The 24,766-nt window shown below is 39.0% G+C and overlaps 1 long non-coding RNA gene across 3 annotated transcripts in view; it reads left to right on the plus strand.

The window, feature by feature from the left end:
* Window positions 1-24,766, plus strand: part of LOC139672847 (uncharacterized) — a 177,172-nt gene that overhangs the window by 56,826 nt on the left and 95,580 nt on the right. For all 3 annotated transcript variants that reach the window (XR_011697991.1, XR_011697992.1, XR_011697993.1), the window contains 5 exons: window positions 871-996; window positions 12,261-12,363; window positions 12,611-12,637; window positions 21,255-21,313; window positions 23,276-23,401. This is a non-coding gene — a long non-coding RNA (uncharacterized lncRNA). The remainder of the gene's footprint in view (window positions 1-870; window positions 997-12,260; window positions 12,364-12,610; window positions 12,638-21,254; window positions 21,314-23,275; window positions 23,402-24,766) is intronic.

Here is a 24,766-nt window from a genome sequence, read left to right on the forward strand (position 1 = left end):
TTTAAGAACCATCATTGTGTCATTCCCTTAAGCTCAAAGAAGGAATCTGAACGGTTTGGGCATTACAAAATAGTGTATTTTTATTCTTTGAAATTGAGTTGAGGATGGCATTTGAATACAAACTTCATATGCTGAACTGTGTCTGCCATTGAGACTGGCAGGTATAAGCCAGCACCTATAAGGCACCCATAGTAGTGGCTAAAGGGCAGGTGGAATATACTCCTTTACTGAGTGTCTGCTGAAGTGCTTTTGCTTTGAGACTGGAGGTGACATACTTTTCCAAGTTCTCCAAACAAAGAATTTGCTGTTACCTCTCTGAACTTCACAGCACTGATTTGGAAGAACTGTCCATTAAATCATCTTCAGTCAACTAACTGACTCATCTTGTTTTAATGGGATCACTTTCAAAACTCCTTCTGAAAAAATATCATTGTAAATTTTCCATTTAGGAAGTGTTGTCTATGCAATTTCAGATATTTCCCTCAAAGATAGTGTAATTACTGTTTTCTTTATATGCCTAATTGCAAATTTATCTGTAAAAAAAATCATGTTACCATCATCCAGTTTCAGGCATGCCTTGTATTCCACCATCGAGGCTGTTGGCATTTTAAAAAAAGCTGCAGAGTTAAGAAAAAAAAATCTCAAATAAGATATGGCACATTTATTTATGGTGCCGTCATGCACCTTTAGAAAGAATTATGGGGTCTGTCCATCTGTCTATGAAATTAAGTGATGAAGTGTGTCTGTGATCTGTTGGTAAAGACTTGGTTTTGTTATCAGAATTTATGCAGGTAAGTGTATGTGTTTCAAAGGTAAAGTTTTGTGTTTATGAGTCATTCTTCTGTGAATTCATTCTTTTCCATAATGAAGCATCTGTCTGAGAGTACAGCTTTCCCTGAGTTAAACAAGATCATCAGTATCCAGAACAATTTTCCCTGGAAGTTTTTCAGCACTGCAGAGATGGAGAGGTCCCTTGGAAGCTCTTCCTGCTGATACGTAAGTCGGGCTGTTGAGAGCTCTTTGCCATGTGTTTTTGTAACTCCCATAATCTCTAAACCACACTTATGTGGTCAAAGTATAGCTGAAACGGAAAGGAGCGTTTGTGAGTCTATGACTGGACTAGTTGCAGTTTCACAGAAGAAAACCAGCTTTATCTCTCTAATCCTTCTGCTGGCAGACAGGACATGAAAAACGAAGGTAAGACACTGTACCTATTTACTGCTTAATTTTTCCCCATAAATTCTAACCTTGTGGTTAGAAAACCCAGCAAAATCCAATAATTCTCAAATGTAAATAACTGGAAAAATAATACTCCAGAGTGCAAGAGCTTGTAAGTATCCAAACCCTAAATATGTTAACACAGCTGCATGTCATGTGATCCACTGCAGTTCTGACACAAAAATATGTGAAATGTTTGAAAATGTCCAGAATACTGCAAATTTCTGATGATCCCCTAACTGAACAAGAGCAAAGCAACTGTTAAAAAGTGGAATGAATGGAGAGTTGTGCTGAAATGATATAAACAGCCCTTTTCTTTAGCTCGTATTTAAAAGCTCCAGCTACAGCCCTCCCACAGTAATGCTGTGTACTCTAGAGATCTTGCAATGCTTTCTGAATGTATTACTCTGCCTACAAGTGATCCAGCTGTGTTTCAGGTCATTTTCATGATCTGTTTGGTTTTTTGAGAAGGTCACTGTGCCACAGTTCAGTGAGAGGCAATGTCTTCAGATGGTGCTTAACAAGGTAGCTGCAACAAGAAACATTGTGACTGTGCGAGTGTGGTATTACAAATAGTTTAAATGCTGTTGCTGGTTAGCTAGCATCTTCTCTATCTTTATCCTGTATGTTCTGAATGTAGCTCGATGACTGAAACCATTTATGTCTCCTGGGCAATGGGTAAAGTTCTGAGCACTCCAGCTATGTCCTCAGCATAGCCAGGTCCCCTGGTAGGAAAAGTGGTGTTGAGAATACCAACTGCGTTTGCAGCATTTGGAAATTGAAATTCATCATCAGTCAAGAAGCTTGCCAGTACATTTTGAATGCCTAAAGTGAAGTGAAAAGCACAATAAAACTCGCAAAAACATGGCAGAAAACAATGACAATTGCTTATAGAAGTATTAATGGAATTTATTCAGTCATAAATGTTATCTACATGCCAGTTCTTTCAAAGCCATGGTGATTTTTCCACTTAGCTACTCTTTAGTAATAAACCTAATAAGCTTCTGCAAATAGCTGCTTGCCCCAGAGCAATAGATGCAGGCTTCAACTATAATGGTAACTGTGGGAGATTACCAGTTAAGCCTCCATAAAAAAAGAACAAAGGAAATTCAAGGGTATTTAGTAATATTTAAAATTAATTTTAGTTCCATGGAATTTAAAAAACATTTCCATGTGTTGATACTTTCAAACAAAAAATAGCACTACTGTCACTTTTTCTTTTTTTTTCTTTTCAATATATTTCTTTCTAATCTCCACTACTTGTAAAAATGTCTTTTCTTGGTTTAATCCAGTTTGCCATTTGCTAAAAGGTGTCTTGTGAAGAAAAATTTTTTACTTCATGAAATTTCTGTCTGTCATACTTTTAACCTGTGATGATGAAAATAGGATGTCTCCCCCAACTTATTTGGTACATTCAAAGAAAATGTTGCCAAAATATATGGCTGATGGTGTTGGCTTTTATTTGGTTTTAATTGATTTTTCTCTGTCTCTTCCTGGAAAAACCATACTTGGAATTAAAATTTCAACAAGCTCAGGTGTATACCTATGGCATTTAGTTGACAAGCCAAAGTTGGGTCAAGGGTTGGACTTGATCTCAGAGGTCTTTTCCAACCTGTTTAATTTGGTGATTCTGTGGAGGTAGGATGTGTGTCTTCTGGGACAGGAACAGCTTTGATTAATCCAGTTATTCAGCAAGTGTGACTAAAATTACCTAAAAATGCCCAGTATTCCTTCTGTGTCATATTAGAAATCATTGTGTTTGATAAATGTATTTAAAATACATTTTTCTGCTACTATCACTGCCAAGAATCCTGGGCTGCATCAATAGCAGCGTGGCCAGCAGGTTGAAGGAGGCAATTCTCCCCCTCTTCTCTGCTTTTGTGAGACCCCACCTGTAGTACTGCCTCCAGCTCTGTTGTCCCCAACATAAGAAGGACATGGAACTGTTGGAGCAAGTCCAGAGGCAGCGACAAAGATGATAAAAGGTCTGGGGCACCTTCTCTATGAAAACAGACTGAGAAAGTTGGGGCTGTTGAGCCTGGAGAAGAGAAGGTTGCATGGAGACCTCATAGCAACATTTCAGTACCTGAAGAGAGCCTACAGGGAAGCTGGAGAGGGACTCTTTTTCAGGAACTGTAGGGGTAGAACAAGAAGTAATGGGTAAAAACTGAAAGAGAAGAAATTTAGGTTAGGTATTAGGAAGAAATATTTTCCTGTGAGGGTTCTTAGACACTGGAACAGGTTGCCCTGTGAATGTCCCAACCTTGGTAGTGTTCAAGGCCAGGCTCTATAAGGCCTTGAGCAACCTGGTCTAGTGGGAGGTGACCCTGCACATGGCAGGAGGGTTGGGAAAAATATCTTTAAGATCTATTCCAACTCCTTAACATTCTGTGATTCTATGATTATGGCGTCTCAACCGATCTACAATGCTTACCAAACAGAAGGAACATTTCCCTCAAACCTTCATGAATTCAGGTATTTGACTTTACATTTTGCTGCTTGTCCAGCAAATGTCTTGTGGAAATAGTGCCAAGATGCAGAAAAGAGCATAGATTGTAGAAATGAATGGGAATGGCATGAAGGCTGGATTTTCTCCAGAACTTTTCTGTAAACCAGACAGCTGATCTTCTGAGCTGCAGCGCCTTAAGGCTTTAGGTATAAGCATTTTCAGATATGAGTACTACCATGGGTATATGTGTGACCAACTCTATTCTTAGTACATAATAACTTTTATCTAGAAAAGCTTGGTATTGCATTTACCAGATATTTTGCTTTGCCAGGATATTCCTGTTTGAAGAACTTATTCTGTCTCAAAAGTGTGTGTATATTTTCTTGGACAATAAGAGAGAATATTAGTGTCAAAATGGTCACTTCTGGCATTGAGCAAATTATTTAGGATAATTTGATTCTTATCTACCAGAAAATTTAATGTGAGAATACTGGGAAGGGAGGCAGACCTTCTACCTCCTGTCTGCATTGATGGATGCCAGGGTTAAATTCTGGTCTCTGCTCTGGAGATTTAGATCCTGCTATCCTGCCTCTTATGACAGGACATGAACAAGTAGCAGCACTGAGATCTACTGCAATGTGTTCTCAATTGTTCCTCTTTACAATTTTTGCTTCAGAGGAGCAGTCTATGAGGCTGATGTCCTTTCTGCTAGGGGCATGTGCTAATCAACTGGCTTTAAATGTGTTCTCAGTGCTGCACATGAAGTGAACCATTTACAATGCAAGGGATAAGAACATGCCTCACAGTCCTCCAATAACACAAAGGAAGTTGGATCGTAGTTCAAACCCTGACATGTCCAATCAAGACAGGAGTTTGAATTTGTGTTCCTAACTCACATGAGTATCCTAACAATTACTCTTTGTATAATTCCAGAATGGATCTGGTCCAATAAACCACTTCATACAAACTACTTCAGTGATAGCTGAGAGTCAATGAGCAATAGACTAAGAATAATTCTCCAACCGGATGTTAATGGCATTCACTTTGGAAGTTGTGGCAAACCCTGCTACAGTCAACACAGTAGGAAGGAGATTTCCTTAGTATAGCACAGAGAGAACAATCCTTTTGCAACAGTTTTGTATATCTTGTATCATATTTCCTTGTCTTTTATGTTTACATTTACCAAATGTTTGGATTTTCCAAAAATGTTTCTGCTTGGAAAACATGGAACATTTCATGTTAAACAAAGTGCAGTGAGCTGGGTGGGGATGGTAGGGGGTTTTAATGTGGAAACCTGGAAAAATTGTGAATTTGGTTCAGTTTGAACTAACATTCTCTTTCAACTGTTTCGCTTGACAGCTTAACTGAAAAAACAGTTATTGGACAGCCCTAAGCCCTCCTTTGCAGCTGGACCCTTGTGTTTTTACTAGGAAAATTGTAGCATTAGTCCCTGGAGCTGTTCATGCATGGTACAGAGACATGAAATGGGAATCCTACTAAAATTTAGGGTTGTTGGAATTTTTTTGGAAATGGAGAACTCTAAAATGAGATTGAATAATGGCATCCACAGTATGTGCACTACTGGACTCTCCAAAGACTCATTGTTACTTTCACAAATTCCTTCTCTCATTCATTTGTCAAAAAGATACCTCTGATGTACATCCTTATGGGAAAAACTAGGAGGAAAGCTCTTTACTTGTGTGCATTGTTAACTGGGAACAGAGACATTCTTTTTTTTTAACTTGTTCATTCCATGATGTAATGAGAACATTTTAAACCAGGACAAGCAAATTGCAAGTGCCAAGCTTTTTCCTAGATGCTGCTTATAATCAAACACACCCATACACGCTTTTAAATACCTCATAATTAAACATGCAAAAATGGAGACTTAATTTGAACATGTAAATTAATCACATGTTGTAACAATGGAAATTCATAACTGAAAATCCATTAGCAGACAGCGCTGTTCCTCATTCTTTTGTTTACATGTTTATACTAATCACTCAATAGGATTTTTTGGTGCATGTCCCCCTTTGAAAATTAATTCTGTATCAACTTAGGAGATGTGTTCCCATTTCTGTTGTATAGCTTTGCTCTATAAATGCAAGTAATTGCAAATTAAGCCCCAAATATCTGAAGAACAGCAGGAGTGACTATTATTTGATGTATGATGCACATCATGTCATTTCTGTGTCACTACTCTAGGGGTTAAATGAGTATCATGTTTTGGACATCTTAGGAAAATAATAAACAATGTAGCTCATCCAAAAAACATCTGCTGATTTTTTTTTGTTTTGTAAATAGAAGACAAACATATTTAAAATGTGTTTTCAATTGTCTGCTAAGAAGGAAGTTTACATAAACCCCACCTTTTTATCCTGAAAAAAAATTATAAATTTACCTTTTGTGGCAATGTAGAAAAAGCCAGAATTTATCCACATTGTGTATTAAGCAAGTAAAAAACTCAGTTGCTGTGGTGGGCTACATTAAACATAGCTGGATGAGAATGAGGTCAGTGAGTGAACACAAGCTGTGGTCCTCAGAGCTACTGTGCATGCACATTGCCTTAAAGATGTTTACCAAATAGAAGTCTGTACTTGCCTGTGTATTTCAGAGCATGTGCATGATAGAGCAAGAAGCTTTGCCCAACAAACATTTGTGAAACATCCTTTACACATTTGCATTTCAGTTGAACACCAGCAGCACTTCTATTGATAGGGTTTACCTCGGTCTGCTTGAATCAGACTTCACTGTATGCCTTGGGCTCTTTATCATGTAATGGGGAGCCTGGTCAGTAAAGCCTTTTTCATTAACTTGGAACAGGCCTGGGAATTCCCCTTTGTTAGCTAGTGCTTACTCAGCTGAAAATATTGCCTTGAACTTTCTCACCCATGCAGGAGAAGTTCTTCACAACTGAACCTTTTCTCTTTTTATTGTATAAATCCAGTTTGATCTCAGTGTCTGGCTTCTTAAGGTACTATGCATCTGTCTTGTGTTCTTGGCTTCATGCCATCTTCATGTTACACCTCCCAGTAGGTCAGCCACTTCCACACTGTTTTTTTATTAATCCCTTTTAAATAACCATTGATTTTATGGTGCTACTTCTAGGAAATACCCCTTCAGTAATGTCTCTGAATTGCTTAGTGCCTAAAATGTTGCTGTATGCATCTTAAGCTTTAAAAAACCCATATTACCCTATTCTGTATAGTAGCATCATGTCTACAGACACTATGATGAATTATGATGAAAACAAGGAGGATTTTTTAAAGAAAAGCTTCTTACCTTCTTGCAAAAGAGGCACTAAATTCTGTTTGAAAGCACTCGGACATACATCAGAGCTTGGACTGATCAACCTGGGGTCTAAATAATGAGGAAGAGCCATGTTGTGACAAAAAGCATGAAGATAGGAAAGCATTTATAAAAATGCAGCAAACAGCTTTGTGGTAATTAGTGGAAAGGAGGTCACAGACTGTCTTTCTGTCCTACATGAACCTTTTCTTTATTATTGTGGTATGACAGAATATGGCTCTGAGTTTTTAGTGGACTAGTACAATTTTTCAGTTGTTTCTCCTTTCTCTTTTCTCACAGTTAGATGCGACTTAAATTCCTAAACTCGAAACCCCCAAAAATTCAACCCACAAGCCTCAGTGGCATTTGGAGTTTATGTATTCTTTAACCAAAGGCCTTTACATAACCAGATACTGGTACATTCCTTAGTGAAATTCTTGAAGCTTTGGACTTAACCACTGCTTCTTGCAGTGATGTGCTTGAAAAAATGTCAACTATGTAGCTGTAATGGAAGGCTGTGGAGTTGAGGTATGTCCATTTTCTCAAAGTGACAGATGGATGTCAAGGCCTAGATTGACATCCATCAGGGTTCTGCCTCCAACTTGAAGAGTCCTGTGATGACATCAGAATGTTGTCATCCATGTTTAAACATTATTTTCTTCTAGCCTTTATAGTAGAGAAAAGCTAAAGATATGGCATGAATGAATCTGCTACAGAGGTATCTGCTGGAGTAAGCAGAGAACATTAAAGCTGTGTGAGTTGAGAATTGCCTCAGGGATTTTTCATAGTTTATTAATTCTGAAACCTTTCTGCTGCCTACAGCAGTGGACTTGGATGTGCATGGGAGAAGTTCTCTGAATTATAGTCAGAGACTTGATTTCTGAGAGCACAGAAAGGAAAAATGCAGCAAAATCCTTGTTGGAAGGAGAGATACAAAAGTGCTTAAAGGGACTTGAGAGCAAAGGAAACACACAAAGGGTTTACAAGCCTGGAGTTAAACAGAAATAAGTAGGATTTAGATATGTACTTAGAAAAAATAATCCTGAAAAGGAAGAGAACAACCTCCCTTTCCACCCCAAATCAAAATGGAACACTATTAAAATGTTCTTAAAGTTGTTCTTAAAGTATTTAGTTTCTTCTAATAACACTCATGATACACTGTGCAGTCCAACATGATTCTGTGTGTATTGGCAAAGCACAGTAGTTTTTTTGTATACTCAATCTTCATCTAAGTGTGTTTCAGACCTATGTGTGATAAACCTCATTTGCTAAGTATGGGAGTTTGATCCACTACAAAACAGCAGTTGTTTATCTTCAGGTAATAAATCAAAATGATATAGAGATGTCAGATTTCTTGACTATTAATTGTCTTGTGGTGTATTTCTCTTAAGCATGATGCTAATGAGAAATCTCATTGTCAGAACCTCTTTACTGAACTATTTCTGAAACCTTGTGATTAATTTTCTTCTAAATCATCTATATAATCTACCTCACCATTCAGTTTATTATGGAAAACTATTGGGAGCACCCAGAAATAAAATCCAAGACTAGGCCTTTCATTCCTGTATTTTTGGTGATATTTTGTTCAGGTATCCTGAATGGGAACATCATCAAGAAGTGTAGGGTTCAACAGCCAGGGTCTAGAGCAAACTAATCTGGCACTGCTATTCTGGGCAGTGGATCCTTTGTGGCTTTGGGCAAGCAGAACACATGATCTTTCAATCTCAGTTTCCCTTTCTGTAATATAGAGCAATGAGAATAATTTCATTCTTATCTGACACAATATTTTTATTTACTATAGGCAGATGAAATGGTATGGAAATAGCCTTAATGAATTCTGTTCAAAATCAAAGCCTATCTGTCATTCATTGTTTAATTGCTTCATTTTTTTTAGTGAAGATACTCAGTTCATAATTGAAGAGACCAAAACATTTAAAGGTTGGATTTGTATTCTGGAGAATATTCAGAATTTCAAGAAAACTACCCCCCCACTGTTTCATTATGAGAAATATTCTAAAGGCTTTCCAAAAGTTTTGTCTTTATGCAGAACCGCAGTCTGTTTATTTCTTCATGCCAAAGATGAGGTTTGGCACAGGATTGTCCCGTACCCTTGCCAAAAGCTCTCCTAAGAGCACACTCAGTTAGTTTATATTACTACTTTTGAGAAAGGAAACATTAAAGAAACCATATTTTTAATACAGTATAAAGGTCCTCTGAAGGCTGAAAATGCCTCCCTCTGGCCCCACCTCAATGCAAAGGACTAGGGGAAGTGAGGGAAAAAGGAGTCCTACAGTCAAAGAGCTGCCTCTGTGTGAGGCCTGGGAGCTAGGACAGCTTCGGTCTAACCCTCATTTCCCTGCAGGGTATGTTTTCAAAAATTGCTTCTAAGTGTGGTTGCCCAAGTCGAGACAACCATAGCTTCATTTTCAGCAAGTCTGGGCACTCTAAACACCTGCTGATTTTACAGTGACTGTTCAAGGGAAGAAGGACCTAGGATGCCTCCTTCCTGTGTTCCCAAACTAATGCAAGTGCCGAGGCTCCAGGGCCAGGTCTGTCCCTCTCCCTCTGTAACCCTGTGAGCATCAGTGCATTGCTCTGCAGGTTCTGCAAAAGGTCACTAAGCCAGAGAAAGGCTATGGTTATTCTATTTATACATATAAATATAACTTGCATTTTCCTTGCTCTGACAGTGGTATAACCTTTAACTGATGTCTGGAACCCTGAGCCTTTCCCTGATACCAACCAGGCATATTCTTTAACTTTTGACTTTGGCATTTCCTATAAGTTTGGGAAACTTGAGTGATCTGCTAACTATGCTGATCACTAAACCATTTCATTTAAATGCAGAGGCTTAAGTTTTTTACACTTCTATGAAGTCTTGAAGTCTGAGATAATACATAATTTAAACATAGAATGCTATTGTCATCATAATACCTGAGTCTGTAGCCCTATTATGCACACAGTGAGAGAGCATTTCAGGTGATTGTAAGAAGATTTTTCCATTTTAAAAGAAAAATGTGTGTATATGCATATATCTATGTATCCATTCATTGATCCACTCATCCATTTATCCATCCATAAGAACTCAGATTGTACTTTTAGAAACCGAAGTCAGATGTTAAAGTTGTCACCAGCTGAATATTTCCCTCCTCCTCCAGGTGTCCATTCAGCCCACTCATTGTTTATAGGCTGCATGAGGCAGGTATAGTCAGCTATCAGAGAGAGCTCAGCTAAAGCGTGGAAGACAATTTTTTTCCATTTAACTTCCACACACCATAAGCAGCCAAATAATTTTCTGCATTTAATTTTCAAATATGCTCTTTTTCTCCCTAATGGAACTTCCACTTCCAGAATTTCTTATTCAACCTTCTTGTTCAGCCACAATGCCTCTTTCTCCTAAGGATCAGTCCAATCCATTAAGTGTCTGAATACCTAAGAGTTAGGGATGTCTATGAAAAATCTGTAAGTTAAATTTGAGTCTCCACATTTGCATGGATGTGATCCTTCTTTTTTCTGTAAGCACAGTTTTTGAGACCTGTCAGAGTTGCACCAATGTGGATCAAGCTTCAGAGTTGAGGCCTTTAAGACTTTTCAGTGAAAATTAACACTTGAGTTACAAAGCACTTCTACTATGGTATGAAAATGAAACCATGCTGAAAATTCTTAATGTACTCAAAGAAAGGCTTATTTTATAAACTAAGATTATTCTCAATACTGTTGTTTCTGGAAAGAATAGAAGTGGAAAGCTTCAGAGAGTAGATATTCCTGTCATAACTTCACGATGATACTCAGATGTCAGTACTTGAAGAATGTAGTCCTTTTTTCTGTTTTAAATAGATATTTTGTTTTGTTAACCTGCAGGAGGATTTAAAAGGAAGTCAACATGTTCTGTAAACTCAAAGAGTGAGGTTTGCTTGTTTGTACATTCCAACTGCCTGCATATTACAGGCCAAAAAAATGTTCCTGTGTCACATCTGCATTGAGCCCAATTCCTTCATGTTTGATTAAAGTGTTACCTGTAAGGTAAACTTAAGAGCACAATTGCTTTTCTACTGATATTCATTTTGAAAACTCTGAGCTCAGAATGAATAAAGTGTCATTTCCTATAGCATTGGATTCTCTGGTTTTCTAACAAGGCACAAGCTTCAACTGGAGCTTTTCCAGAGACTAAGAAATTCCTGATGGCCCAGTACTGGGGATTCTCTGAATCCTAGTAGGTTATTTTCACACCGGAACCTTTCATTTATTGGGACCACTACTAAGGCCATTCTGTTCACCCAACCAAAATTTTTCCTGCATCATGTTAAGAACTTGTTTCTGAGATGTCTGCTTTCATCAGATATAATTCAAATTGCTAATGGTGTCCAAAAAATTATTGAAGGGGTAATATGCATGTGAGCACCCATGAGGACAGAGCTTGTCTGCATAAGATTTGTTTCCCTAGGAAATCTGGCACCTATGCTGTTAGACATACCTGAACCTCTGTGGATTTTTATTATTCTATTCTTATTGTTCATTAGAGGAGGAGAAAATAATGCAGTTTTATCAGATATAAAACAGCGTTCCCAGAGGATATCAGTAATAACCAATGGAGCAACTTCCTTCTGACATTCTGTCTGTTTCTGGGGTTGTTTTGCATCAGGGTAGGTCTTTCAAAAATATGTTTAAAATACACTGCCCTGATAGACTGGAAATAAGAGTTAGTAAATAGTTTAATTTTTGTCATATTTTCAAAGTTCTTCATTGTGTCACCAGCCAATAGGCAGGATGCAAGCAAAATGTTGAGACTCTGTTTGCCTTCACTTCTGTTTGTATTTGCTATATCTGAAGATGCTCCTAGATTTTGTTACAAAAATACTTTTCATTTAGAAATTTGGACCTCTGATGTAAGCCCCAAACATTTCCATTTCTAAGTGCAAGAAGTTGATCCCTATGTAATTATGAAGTCATGCCAGGTTCTAACCACACTACCTTACCTACCCTAGTCCTTTCGAAATGTTTTACTTGCAACAACTTTATATACCAAACATGTTTGTTTAATAAAAGTGTTGTTATGATAACTATAAACAACATATTTTTTGTATGACTAATGTTTTCATAAAGTTGGTTTCATTTTCACAGGTCACTGCTTCCTTTTCCAGCCTCACAAACAGTTTTCTCAATCATTTTGGGCACTGAGTTGGTGCCTCAGCACTTGGATCTGTGTTCTATGATTTGATCTTCTTTTCAAAGTGTTCTCCTATTTGTGCCTGTCCATGTGCTGTTTTTCTGACACTTTTTTTCTACTTGTGCCTCTTTATGACAGTGTTTCTCCATGATGTTCTTGTTAAAAGAGGTGAGATATTCGGAAAAAAATTAGGCTCTGTGTGAAAAAAACAGAAGCAGCTGACCAATCAACTGCCTAGAAAGTAAGAAATTTTTCTTCTTTTAATTTTTTGTGTGTGTGCGTGTGTTGCTATCTTAAAATCTACATTCATGACTTTATCTACAGCATAAGGCATATTTTGTAAATAAGCTTAAACACTCTATCAAATTGTAATTATTCGTGAATAGTCTCTCTTTATTGTTAATTATATGCATCACACTAACAGAGTTTGATATACTGGTTATACAAATAAAGTTCATCTGAGGTAACAGAGTTTATTCCTTTCTCAGGCATCCAGCCTGGATCTCAGCTGAAAAGTAAGTACCTCTTCACATCTCATTACCAAAATAGCAACCTTCTTAATCCTTTGCTGTGAAAAACAAAGGTTCGATTCAGTCTCTGAAGCAGAAATAGGATCTTATTAATGCACTGGCAACTACAGTGTTGTTATTTTTGTTAGAAAAGGGAGAAACAGGAATTTGCTGATATATGTTAGATTAAGGGCTGTTATTGTTTTGAGATTAATTGGATTGTTAGCTGGGCCTTTCTGATGTCAGTTAAAAATCTACAAAATACCTTGTAATTTAATATTCTGGGTGAGTTCAGGAGCTACTTCCTGGAAATTCACTTCTATTCTTTGTATCTGTTCTGAAAGAATCACTGAGGGTATCAGTTCAATCTGATGTTGTTTACTGTGTATGGAGAAAGGTTCTTGTGCCACTATTGCCTGGAGTGCTGGTTTTCCTGGACTCAACCCACTTGCCATTCAGTAGATTAAAGCTGAGACCCAAAATGCCAGTGAGGTACCTCGTGCTCAGCATTTGTGGAGCAGTGACTCAGAACAGGTCTGTGCATTAGCTGAGTGTTGAGGTTTGAACATGTTACAATTGATTTATGACTTCACATTTTGAAGTGTTAAAGCTCCTATGATGTTTTATGGAGTCTTTTCTTTCTTTTGAAAGATTTGCTGTCATGTAGTGTTGGGCTGCAGTGGACTGTAGAATTTGGAATCCCTGTGGAGAAGACTCTCTCTGTCTCTGGCAGCTCATCAGGACAAAGTTGAAATTAGGATTTCAGAAAAGAGCCAGAAGAATTCCACTTGGTGAATTAAATGTTATTGAGTTTTAGGACCTGGAAAAGGGTTAGGGATGGATCTGGGTGAACTCCCAAATTGGTATGAATGACTGGCATAGAAGGTATTGCTCAGAGCAAAAATAAATGCAGTGTAACTGATCTGTTGAGACCAGCAAACTGTTTCTGGAAATGACTGATGCTTGATAATTCTCAGTGATAGGCAAATGACATACTCCAAATTATGTGTGGTCCATTGTGTAATACTGTGTGGGTGTGGACCTTTGCAGGTTATTGGTCTGTGCCATCTGGCACAAAATGTGTTTGCTTAAGTCTTAGCATGTAGTACTTTGGGTGTTTATCTTCATGTGTATCTGAAAGGTTCAGGGTTAAGTGAGGGAGAACTGTCCCAGAAGCTGAGGTCAGCAGAAGCATTCTGGATAACTGTTACCAGACCTGAGTACTGTCACAGAAAATGAAGACCAGTAAGATGGTATTTGCAGTGAACCTCAGTTCTCTGCTTCTATTCCTCATAGTTAGGACAAACCCTGTGTTTGGCCTCCAGGAGATATGACAAAGATATGTATATTGATGGAGTATGTAGGCTGAGGCTTGTGGTTTGAGTGTGTGGATTTCTATTTGTGAACTGGAAGAGACTTCTGAGCATAGTCTAAGGTAATTATGTAGTATTAATTGCTGGTTTATTCTGATTGTCTATGTCCCCAGAACGCTTTAAGTATCAAGTTTTGATAGAACAGGAATGTTGGAAGTATTAACAGGATATTAGGCCCAAACCTGTTCTCTGTTATGCCACTGTAAAACTAGGATAACTGTATTAAATTCTGAGTGACAGTGGTAGAGATAGAGCAGGACTGGACCTGAGAGAGGAAGCCATGAGTGCATGTGTGTCCCTTGAGCAGTGAAACAGTTGACTGAAGAAACAGTTCATGTAGTGCTTGCATTTCCCCTTGATGGTTTCCAGCTGTCCTCTTAACCTTGGCATGCAAAATGACATTAATTAGTTTCAGCTTAGGAAAATAAGTGAGGCAGTATGTGTTACACACCTTATAGTCCTGCACATAAACAATGGGCTACATACAACAAACTGTGATTATGAATGCTGAGTGACATCATTGTTATTAAGCCAAGAGCAAAGAGAAAGTTCCTTTGGCAAAGTAGCTGTAGGCTAGATAGTTTCTCAGACTGTGCAATAGAGGAAGACATGCTTACACAGCCAAGATCAGTGTGTATTACACCTGGGCCATGAATGAGAGTGTCACAGGCATCATGCTTTCATCATCACAGGTCTTTTAGTATTGACTGAGGCAAGAGACAGGGAAGAGCTAAATAGGACAGTAGAACAGTAAGGCAGTGTTGTTTTTTCTCCAACAAATAAACATGTATTTGTAGGATATTAACAGTTTTGTGTGTTTTGTCTTTATATTTCTTGCACATTTTCTGATTAGGGTTCCTAGATGTCTTCCTTGAGAATATGAAGAGTAAGTAGATTTAAAATGTGTTCAAAGAGTTTGCACACCTGAATTTTCCCACCTGTTAATTTATTGTCACAACGAGAGATATTTTTATGCTGCTGCAGTAAGACCTACCACTAGGTTGCTGCTGAGGTTAGTAGGAAAGTATTAGCTGAAGTTGATTGAAATTAAGAGATGCAGGACAAAATGCATTAAGCAAAGCACAAAAATCAAAGTGTCTTAACACCATTACTAGTCTTAAAGGTCAGAAAGATTTTACTGAACTGGGGGGACAGGCTCTGTCTAAAATAAATTGGAAATTACAAACTCAAATGTAAGTGAATATTAGAGACTTAGTGGACGAGGTTATGCAAACATTGGAATATGTATGGATGCTACAGTCCTGATTGAAGAGTTTCTGTGAAAAGGAGAAAAAAGTGTTGACAGGTTGGTGTTGCCCAACTAGAAGTGTTGTATGAGCCTGGAAAAATTGTCCCTATGATTTAAAAATATAAATAATAAATGAACTACATACTTGTGTGGACAATAATGAATCTGGACCAATACGCTACTGGAAAACCAATGTCTGATTACAAAGATTACTTGGTAAACGAATGACCTATTGAGGTCATCAAACAACAATTTTAGATGAGTTGTGGTTGAAATGTTGAATAGATCTTTTGGTTTAGTTCTGTGATGAAGTTCTGTTAGGACAGGGGAACCTTTTTTCCTGCATGTGTGAGGATGGTAAAGGAGAAAACTGAGAATAAAGAAGAAAACCCGTTAGGAAGGGTAAGGAGAACTGGCTTGTATGAAATTTCTGTCTTACACTTGACTCCTGATGCATGCTGAGTTCAGAAGTGTTGCAAATCTTCAAGGTAGTTTCCACTTAATTCAGGGCATTAACCTAGGCATGCACTGGGCATAGGCAGCAAACAAACTTACTGTTAAGTTTTTTTGCTATAAAAATAGTGGATGAAAATTAACCCGAGATCTAGGAAGGTGACTAAGAGACACAATGGAACTGCACAGGAGACTGAGGTTGTAGGTGAAAGCGACAATAGTCAGAAGAAAACCATGTTTTAGTTCTATTTATGCTTTTTACTATAGAAAGACAAGGCAATAGGATTTATGTGCATTGTAGAAAGTTTGATTATTTCAAAGCATCTGATGTTTATCTCATTTCTTGGATGGGTGCAGTTATAGGAAATCTCATGTGTTGGCTTTTTGCCATGACCTTAATCAGAAGGCTTTCAGACTGCAATGCTGAATTTAAATCTGTCTGTCTCATCACTCAGCAGTACTTTGTGAGGTGTTGGTATTCCTGGGAGACCTGTCACCTTACAGAATATGGGAAATTAAATTAATGAAAAGAGTTTGGTAGAGCACATGTTGGTTTCATATTTTCTGAGGAGGTGAGGTGAATCCTGAAGGAACATGTGTCTCTGAGCAGGAGAGCACTCAGTCTTAGTGGAACAGGACTTACTGTGAAGTTGTGAAAGTGTCAACATAGAAGTTTTGATACACAAAGAAAGTAATAGTCATATCGATAGAGAAAGCAAAGGAAATTTCCATACTCCAACAGGCCTTTTCAAACTAGTGAGCAATGCCAGCCTTTATTGGACTGTGAGAATATTGCACAAGATTTATCCTGCATTTCTACTCCTAACTGCTAGAGTCAGTGAAGGTGTGTCTACTCAGGGTTTGGCTGGCAGATGTGAACTCTATGAACTCTGTCCATGCTCCAAGACGGTTTCATGAAAGCTGCCTGGGAACGGGAAACTGTGTAGCCATCAATAGCATGTGGCTGAGCCTGAACTAATTTGTTCTCCTGGAAAGGAGGGTATATTAGCTTGGGATCAGGATTAGAGGGCTGCTGTTAAAGGACTTTAGAATCAGAGGTAGTTTCTATCAGGGCTTTTTTTGAGCACTGGCAGAGGGAATTGCATCTGTTTTCAAATCTGCTGTGGAAGTACCTCCTGAAAATGTAAGAAGGGTTAGCCAGACATGATGATCTGGAAAAATGGTGCCCTAAAGGTTGCCCATTATTTTTAAAGAAACCTTGAGTAATAATACTGTGCCAAAGTTCAGCTTTAACAAACAGTCTGCTTTCAGATGATTTCTTTCAGGTCTGAGGGTTGCTGTGTACTGGTGTTAGAGGGAGAGACTTAAAATTGATTGTTTGAATGGAGACCCAGCTGTTCTGTGGAAAGGGCTGTGCTGCCAGGACAAATGAGCACCTTGCAGTAGTAGCTGCCTCAATTAAATGTTTTTTCTTATGCAGTCCATTACAAAAACACTTGCTCCCTTATTTAGAATGAATGGAAAGTGCTAATGACAGCTGATTTATCTGGTGTCCGAGATTCCTGAGTCACTTAGGTACTTTTGAAGACGTTATCTTTCAAATTAATTTCTGTAATTTCTTCCCATGCCTCTGTTTTTAAGGAAAAAAACCCTGTTCCTAAATAAAATTCATGAGTATTTAAACAATTATCTTGTCCTTAGCCTCCAGAGCCCATTTGTTGCTACGTTCTTGAAGCAAATGAAAACAATACATTCTGTAGGATATAAAACTATTCTTAAATGTGGCAGTGGATCACTGCAGTCATTAGATTAATACCAACTATCATCATCCAGGGTGCTCATCTGGTTTTACTGAGCTTTGTTAACAAAATGGAAATGTATGATTAAAGTCATCCTGTCTGTCCCTCTAAAGCTGTGCCTGTGAATGAGTCACTGTTTTACAAATGGGTGTTGCCAGACGCTGATATTGAATACGGCTCCAGCCGTCAGAGCTCTGGGTCCAGCACTGCATTCTTGGAGTCCAGATTGGAACACTGAAATTCCCATTGAAATCTGTGGGAATTCTGCATGGCCAAAGCCCAGCTACCTTTATGGCTGGCTGCAGCAGCTTAGAGAGAGCTGTAGCTCCATGCAGTAGGCACCTGGTAGTTTGGGGACTCGATATGAACTTCATGCATCTCTTCATTTAGTTACTTAAAACCCAAGATGGGATTGAGGATACCACATTCCACTTAGGCTTTGTTTGCTTGCGGTCAGTTGAATGCCCACTGCTGTCTCTGGACATGACACCTTCTGCTCCACTGGCAGAGCTGCAGCTGTGGTTTCTATGCTCCTGGGACATAAGAAATACTTGCACAGAGCAAACCCCAGTGTGTCAGTCAGCTTGTCTGCCCTGCCTACTGCAGTGGTCCTGGCTGGCTGCACCAAGTGTGGAATTTGCTTCAGCCTTCTGGCACACATATAGCTGTTTGCATGTCACAGAGTAAACAGCTTCCAAAGATCTTCATGTGGAGCTGTTCACAGTAAGCTGTGTCTTATGGGCAAGGTTGAACCATGAGTTAATTTAACTTGTTTGCTTCACATAAGAGATAGGGTTTGAATAGTCCTGGCCTTGGGAAATTTCACATCTGGATTCAAACTCTTTATGGCTACTGTCCCCTAATCTGTGCCATGGGCTGTTCCCAAGTCATGGTTCTGTACTTTTCCAAGCTTTGTGTTTCATGTTGTCCCCTTGGGGGCATTTGTAAAAGTGGGAGGGCCAGATTGGTAGTTGCAAGAAAGGGAAGTATCATCACTGACGTCAATGCAGCTCTTCCACTTTAGCAAGGGATCAGGCCCATCTATCAGTGTCACAGGCTGCAGGGGAGGAGGGGAGGCAGCCTGAGAAGTGTTGGATTTGCAGTTCGTCAAGTGAAAAACAGAGAATGTGAGCGCAGTAGCCAGGCATGTTACAAAACAGACTGTTGGAGAGACAGCTCTGTGTGGAGGCTTGAGTCTTGATTTACTTACTCCCAGGGATTGTCCTGATACCTCATGACTTTAAGAGAATTTAAAAAAAATTAATGTATGGACTTCTGTGAGGGTAATTGACTGAGACCCCCTGTGGGATTTCTGGGTGGTTTCATGTGTTACAAGGAGGCCAGTTGTAGCCGTAGCTGCTTTTGTGCAGTTGGGTAAGGCTGTAGTGGAAAATTCATGGCTGGTTGCACTGTGTTACCGAATGTATGACTACACATGGGTTTAAAGCAATTTAGAGCTTCCAAATATTTTGTGCATCTTAGGGTATTTTAAATCTTTTTAAAAACATGATTTTAAGGGAATAATCCTGAATTGAAAGGAAGGGAGCCTGAAACCGCTGAGTAAAGCAGAAGAGAGCCAGGATTTTCTTTGGTGCAAAGGGGAGTAGATGAGGGTGAAAAGGCCATACACCCTTTCAGAGATCCATTAGTGCTGTTCCAAGAACTTTGCCTGTTGCATTTCTTCTCCTGTGCTTTTGCCCATCTGTACAGACCCTCCAGAAATCAGCAACTGGGAACACATGAGAAGTAATCCTCTTTGCCAGGTAAATGGGAACAATAGTGGAGTGGGAAAGATGAATCACTACCATTAACCAGAAAACTAATGTTGCTCTCATCATCACCACAATGCAGTGTCTATTCTCAAATGTCAGGGCTAATAACTCACCATTTACAAATTAGACCTAACCCCCTCCCACACAAACCCACATAGGCCTTGCTAGGCTTCAAGCTTAGGTTATAGCTGCCTTTCTCTGAGGGTTACCAATAAAACCTTCAAAATACATACCCTCCAGACAGTCTGGCTGCTTTCAAGATCAAATACTCCTCCCCTTTTCCCTTTGGATTTTGTTTTAGTCAGCTACATCACTGAAAAATGTGGAAATGTCTTTGAAAGCCCATCTAAGGCCTTAATTATCCTTAATGTGAGAGGGCCATTATTGTCTACAGATGAAATCAATAATACAACCAGTAAGAAAGATTCCAAAGTTTTGGTTACCTTAATGAATTCCTGAACATGAAGGAACTCACAGATCTTTATCCAATGCAACCAGAAATTATTAATGCAGGTGGGTGTATCAAAAGCTAGAGTGTTTCAGCTGGCATCTTACATCTGTTGAGATGGTGTTTTTTGTCCCGTGTACTGATGGATTGTAGCTATAGCCCCCAGAAAAGATGTAACAAGGATGCCAGTTCCTAGATAACCATCATGTAGGTGTTGAACACGCAGTGCTACTAATTTCAGATGCTCATCAGGATATTAATGTCCTTCTTTGAAAATAATGGCTTGTTTGAATTCTTGGTCCTGAAAGATAGAAAACATTCAGGATATGTTTTTCATCCAGAATGACTTTTAATGTAAGTTGAAACAACTGGAAAAACTCAGGACTGATTAGTAGAGTCCATTTAGCAAGTTCTGATTGCCCAGTACAACATCAGCAGTTTTTTATAAATGAATAAATCATTCTTTCTTTCTCTGCAGACTGAGAACCCTTCAAAGTGGTTTACATACAGTTTTTAGTACAGCTGTTTGCTGGGGGTGTGTGCTCTGTGTGGGGGATCTATCAGCAGCCTGGCTACCTCTGTGTGATCTTGGGTAAGGCCTGGATAAAAATCAAAGGCCAGATTGTTCTGTTTTACCAAATGTGTTGCCTGGGGCCTGCTAATTAATAGAATGTCTAGGAATGTCATACATCTATTGAAAAAAAAAGCGTCACTTGAAAATTGCTATTGTTTTAATTGAATGTTGTCATTTTCACATAGTGACCAATATCTCAGCCTACTAGCCTTTTTGAAAGAGCAAACTGGAACATGGGAAAACAGGACACTCATAGGGAAATGCTGTCTGTTTTTAAGTTATTTTTTAACATAGGTCTCCCAGAGTCATAAATGCTCCCACATGTTGACTGGGGGCTTTATCCTGAAATCCAAACTTGTGTTTCATTCTTATAAATTATTCCAACATAAGTCAGCGCCGGAGGCTGACTGTAAACAGGGGTTACAGAATTGAGCTGAGTTTGACCTAGCAATAGAACATAATTCTGGAAATATTTGCCGGAGATACTGGACTTTGTAACATGGAGAGACCAGCTGAAACTCTGAGGCTGTGCATGGCAGTAGGCATGCAAGGATGTCTACCAGTAAGTGTTTGCAGGATTGGGTGGTAGGTGGTCCTACTTTATTTGCTGTTTTAACAGAAATCTGGGATTTGTTATGGAGTGAGTTAGTTCCTCTGGGAAAGGTGGGTGTAACTTGTCAGGACATGAAGGATAACTAACCTCAGACATTTGGGAAGTTGTGTGTGTGTTTTGATGCATATGATTTTGTTATGTAAAATAGTGAGGCTCACCCCCTGCTCTGCCTGTGGGTTTCTGCAGTTCTTTTGAAGGAGAAGGGTAGCTCATATGATGAGGTGAGAAAGAAGATGAATGGAAATAGAAACCAGGAGGAATCAGTTCTTCAGCTGAATAGTTATAAGGGTTTCTAGAATTCAAATATTTTTTGTACTATGTCACTGGGCCTGTAGGGGAAAAAATGAACATTATCTAAAGTTTACATCTTGATTTTTACAGAGTTATTTGGCCACAATTTAATTGTGCATGATGAGAAACATTTTATATGATATCCTACTGTAAGTATCCCTCAAATGCATTTCTTGCTAAAATCCTCCTTTTTCTTCTCTGTGTATCTCTTGAACTGGAAGCTGATTTTCCTTTGATTTGTTTCTATTAGTGTGTTAGAGCAAAGGTGTGTACTTTGGACCAGGGGTATAATTTTGAAGGTTTCTTATGCTGAAAACTCCCTTAGTTGGCAAATAGATAGTTCAGTGCTCTATTTTCTGAGAATCCAGCAAAGATGATGGCATTTTGGAGGCGGAAAGAAGCAATGGGGAATGAGTGGGAGTATCTTTTTATCTGTCAAATACAGTTGTGGCATCTCTGCAACACTGTGCTTTAAGTACAGTATGCTGGTCTTGGCTTCTATGAGAGTTCTGGAAGAGTTTTGTGCGCTGCACAGTCTGATTGACAAAGAGGTTTTCTGTCCTTGCATGACCTTTCTTTAATTTTAAAAAAATTCAATAAAAGTTCAGCCACACAGCAAGGGATGAATTTAAAGACTGCACACCATGTGACAGTGGTAAAACTTTCATAATAGCCGTCATATTTGTTGGTTTAAAAATCAACTTCATTGTCATAGTTAATAGTTTGCAGCTGCTGTAGAACAGAGGCAAATTGCTATGTATGTGTCAGCCTTAAATGCAAGTAAGATCCACTGACTAGGACAACTTGGTTAGTTTTTCCTATCTATTGGTAGTATTGCTGATCATCATCTCTGTGCGATGAGAGGATTTCATTGCCACATTTCAGCACTGCTGAGCTGACTGAGATCTCACAAGTAAAATAAACTGATTTTCAGTGCCCTGCCAAAATACTCTCCATGATATTTCATTAAAAGGCTTCCAGGGTCACGCATAAGTAGGTGCAACCCCTTGCAAATCTATGGGATATCATCAGCATTGATTTAACTAATAAGAATAAGTCACATGAAAAGTGTTAAAGTATGAAAATTTAGCACATAATGGGAAACTTAGTAATAAAAGACTTGCTGGAAGATCACAAGGTAAGTTCTCTGCCAAGTTATAACTTATAAAAAGCAGTTATAATTTGCACCGGGTTCATATCAGATAGAAATGGGAAATAGATGAAACACCATACTGGAGATGTGCAGAAGGTCTGTAAAGTCAGAACAGTCCAGTGGTCAAAGTGTAGCAGTAGGCTGAGGGCAAGCAAAGGGGTATGTGAAGTATATGCTGGTTATCCTGTACTGGAGGCCATCCAAGAAAGGCTCCCTAAAGCTTTGGGAGTTGTGGCAACCATGTGTAAAGGGATATGTTGCACCTTTAGGCTGAGCAAATGTAGTGTTATTAGATTTAGTGAGATTCTACTTTACTTTTCCTCATGCTACTGTATCGGCTGTTAAAGTAGAACTGAGTTTAAAATGTGGACCTAAAGCTGCAGAATAAAGTATGAGGGTTATCCCTTTAAAGCAATCTCAGAAGGACTGTGATTGTTTAAAGCAGAGCATCCCTTGGTGTTTTAGGCACCTGTCTCTGTGTGAAGTCAGGGAGTTCAATGAATGCAGGTCAGGCTGTCCAGGATGCTGTGTTATCATGGCTATGGATCAGTTTTCCTTCAAGGAAGTAAACAGTAGAGGAGGGAGATGGGTTTTATGACTGAGCTTACAAGAAGACAGTACTTGTAATGCTGAAGTCAGACTTGGAGCCTAAATGGTGGGGAAAGTTCCTCAGGGAAGAGACAGCCCACACAGTCCTGCACTGGATTACTGTTAGTGCTACTTCACTTATTTGGTTGAGATTTCTCATGTGTTTCCTGGGACAGGACCTGACCCTCAGGTCTCATTTACAGTTCAGAGAACTTTGGTTTGGCATTTCTGTGAAGATTGTGTAATTGCAATAATTTCAACTCTTGTTATTCCTTCAAGCTCATTTAATTTGTAAATGAGCTACATGGGATGTCTAGTTAATCTGTGCTTTTTTTCCCCCCTGGCCTTCTGTCTTTTTTGGTTTGTGGAGGTTGCTTTGTTTTACAAATAAATGGAAATGTATACAAGATAAGTGGAACCTTCAAAACACCGTGTTCAGCTTGTAGAGGGCTGCAGAAGAGCAGCTCCGTGGAGTCTGGAAGTGCCTGAACAGTAGGTACTCTCCCCATTCCTGAATCATATTCTCTATCCACTTGATAGACTTTCCTAGTCCTGAGAAGGGAGTGACATACAACCTTAGCCCCGGTTATTTCTCAGCCAATTTACATTTAAACCAAATGTCTTTGCATAGCAAGAGTGGAGAGGAAAGAGAGCTCAGAGAATCATAGACTGGCTCAGGGCCCCATCCAACGTGGCACTGAAAGCCTGTAGGGCATCCACAGCTTCTCTGGGAAACCTGTTCCAGTGTCTCACCACTCTGAGTTAAGAAATTTTTCCTGACATCTAATCTTAATCTCTCTTTTAGTTTAAAACCCTTGTTCCCCTTTGTTCTATCACTATCTGCCCATTTAAAAAGTAGTTCTTCCTGTTTTTTATAAGCCCCCTTGAAGTACTAGAAAACTGCAATGAGGTCTTCCCAGAGCCTTCCCTTCTTCACACTGAAAACCCACAATTCGCTCAGCCTTTCTTTGCAGGGGAGGTACTCTAACCCTCTTATAATTTTTGTGGCCCTCTTTTGGACTTGCTCCAATGGGTCTACATATTTCCTGTGCTGGGGATGACACAGTGCTCCAGTGGTTTCTCTTCAGAGCAGAGTGGAGGGGCAGAATCAACACCCTTGCCCTGCTGCCCACACTGCTTTGGGTGCAGCCCAGGATACATTTGGCCTTCTGAACTCTGAGCCCGCACTCAAGATAAACTTCTCTTGTTAAAAAAGGTGGGATGAATATCTGAAAGATAACATCTGTAGGTATGTTGGAACTACTCCTTCTGTATTAGAACCTCCTCTATTTTTTCTGCCTTTTGGGATAGAGCACCTTGCAAGTTTTTGTCCATTAGTTCTCTCTCTGATATCCCTGACAGTTTCCTGAAAATTGTGGGCAAAAAGTCGTGTTTTATCTTCATGGTAGTAATTTTTTTCCAAAGGAGACTTCTTAATCTAAGCCCACAAGAGCAGTAGGCTTTTGTGATTAAAGAAAGAGGAGGGAACTTTATCTAACCAAATGTAAAGGCATGTGAAATGCAAATATCTACTGTTATGGTTGTCTTTGAGCACACTCTTATGATCTGTGTAGACAATGGAGGGTAGGGCTCTACTTATCCCAGAGCAGATGTGTAAAATCTCAGATGAACTCTGTCTCTAACAGTGTCTGTGTCTATTGACTAGATGGGAGACATAGGCAAGATGAACATTCCCAGAGTTTTGATCTGCTTACAGTGGTGGAGCAGTTTGTAGAGATGGTGGTCTGTACTTTATCTTCCTTTTCAGGTTGCCTTCCTTCTCTCCTCTAAATAGTGACAGAACTTTTCAGAGTAGGCATGAAGTAAGTCTGTTGAATACAAATTTTGATTTTTCTCATTG

The sequence above is a fragment of the Pithys albifrons genome, chromosome 6, assembly GCF_047495875.1.
Source record: "Pithys albifrons albifrons isolate INPA30051 chromosome 6, PitAlb_v1, whole genome shotgun sequence".
Taxonomy (NCBI): domain Eukaryota; kingdom Metazoa; phylum Chordata; class Aves; order Passeriformes; family Thamnophilidae; genus Pithys; species Pithys albifrons.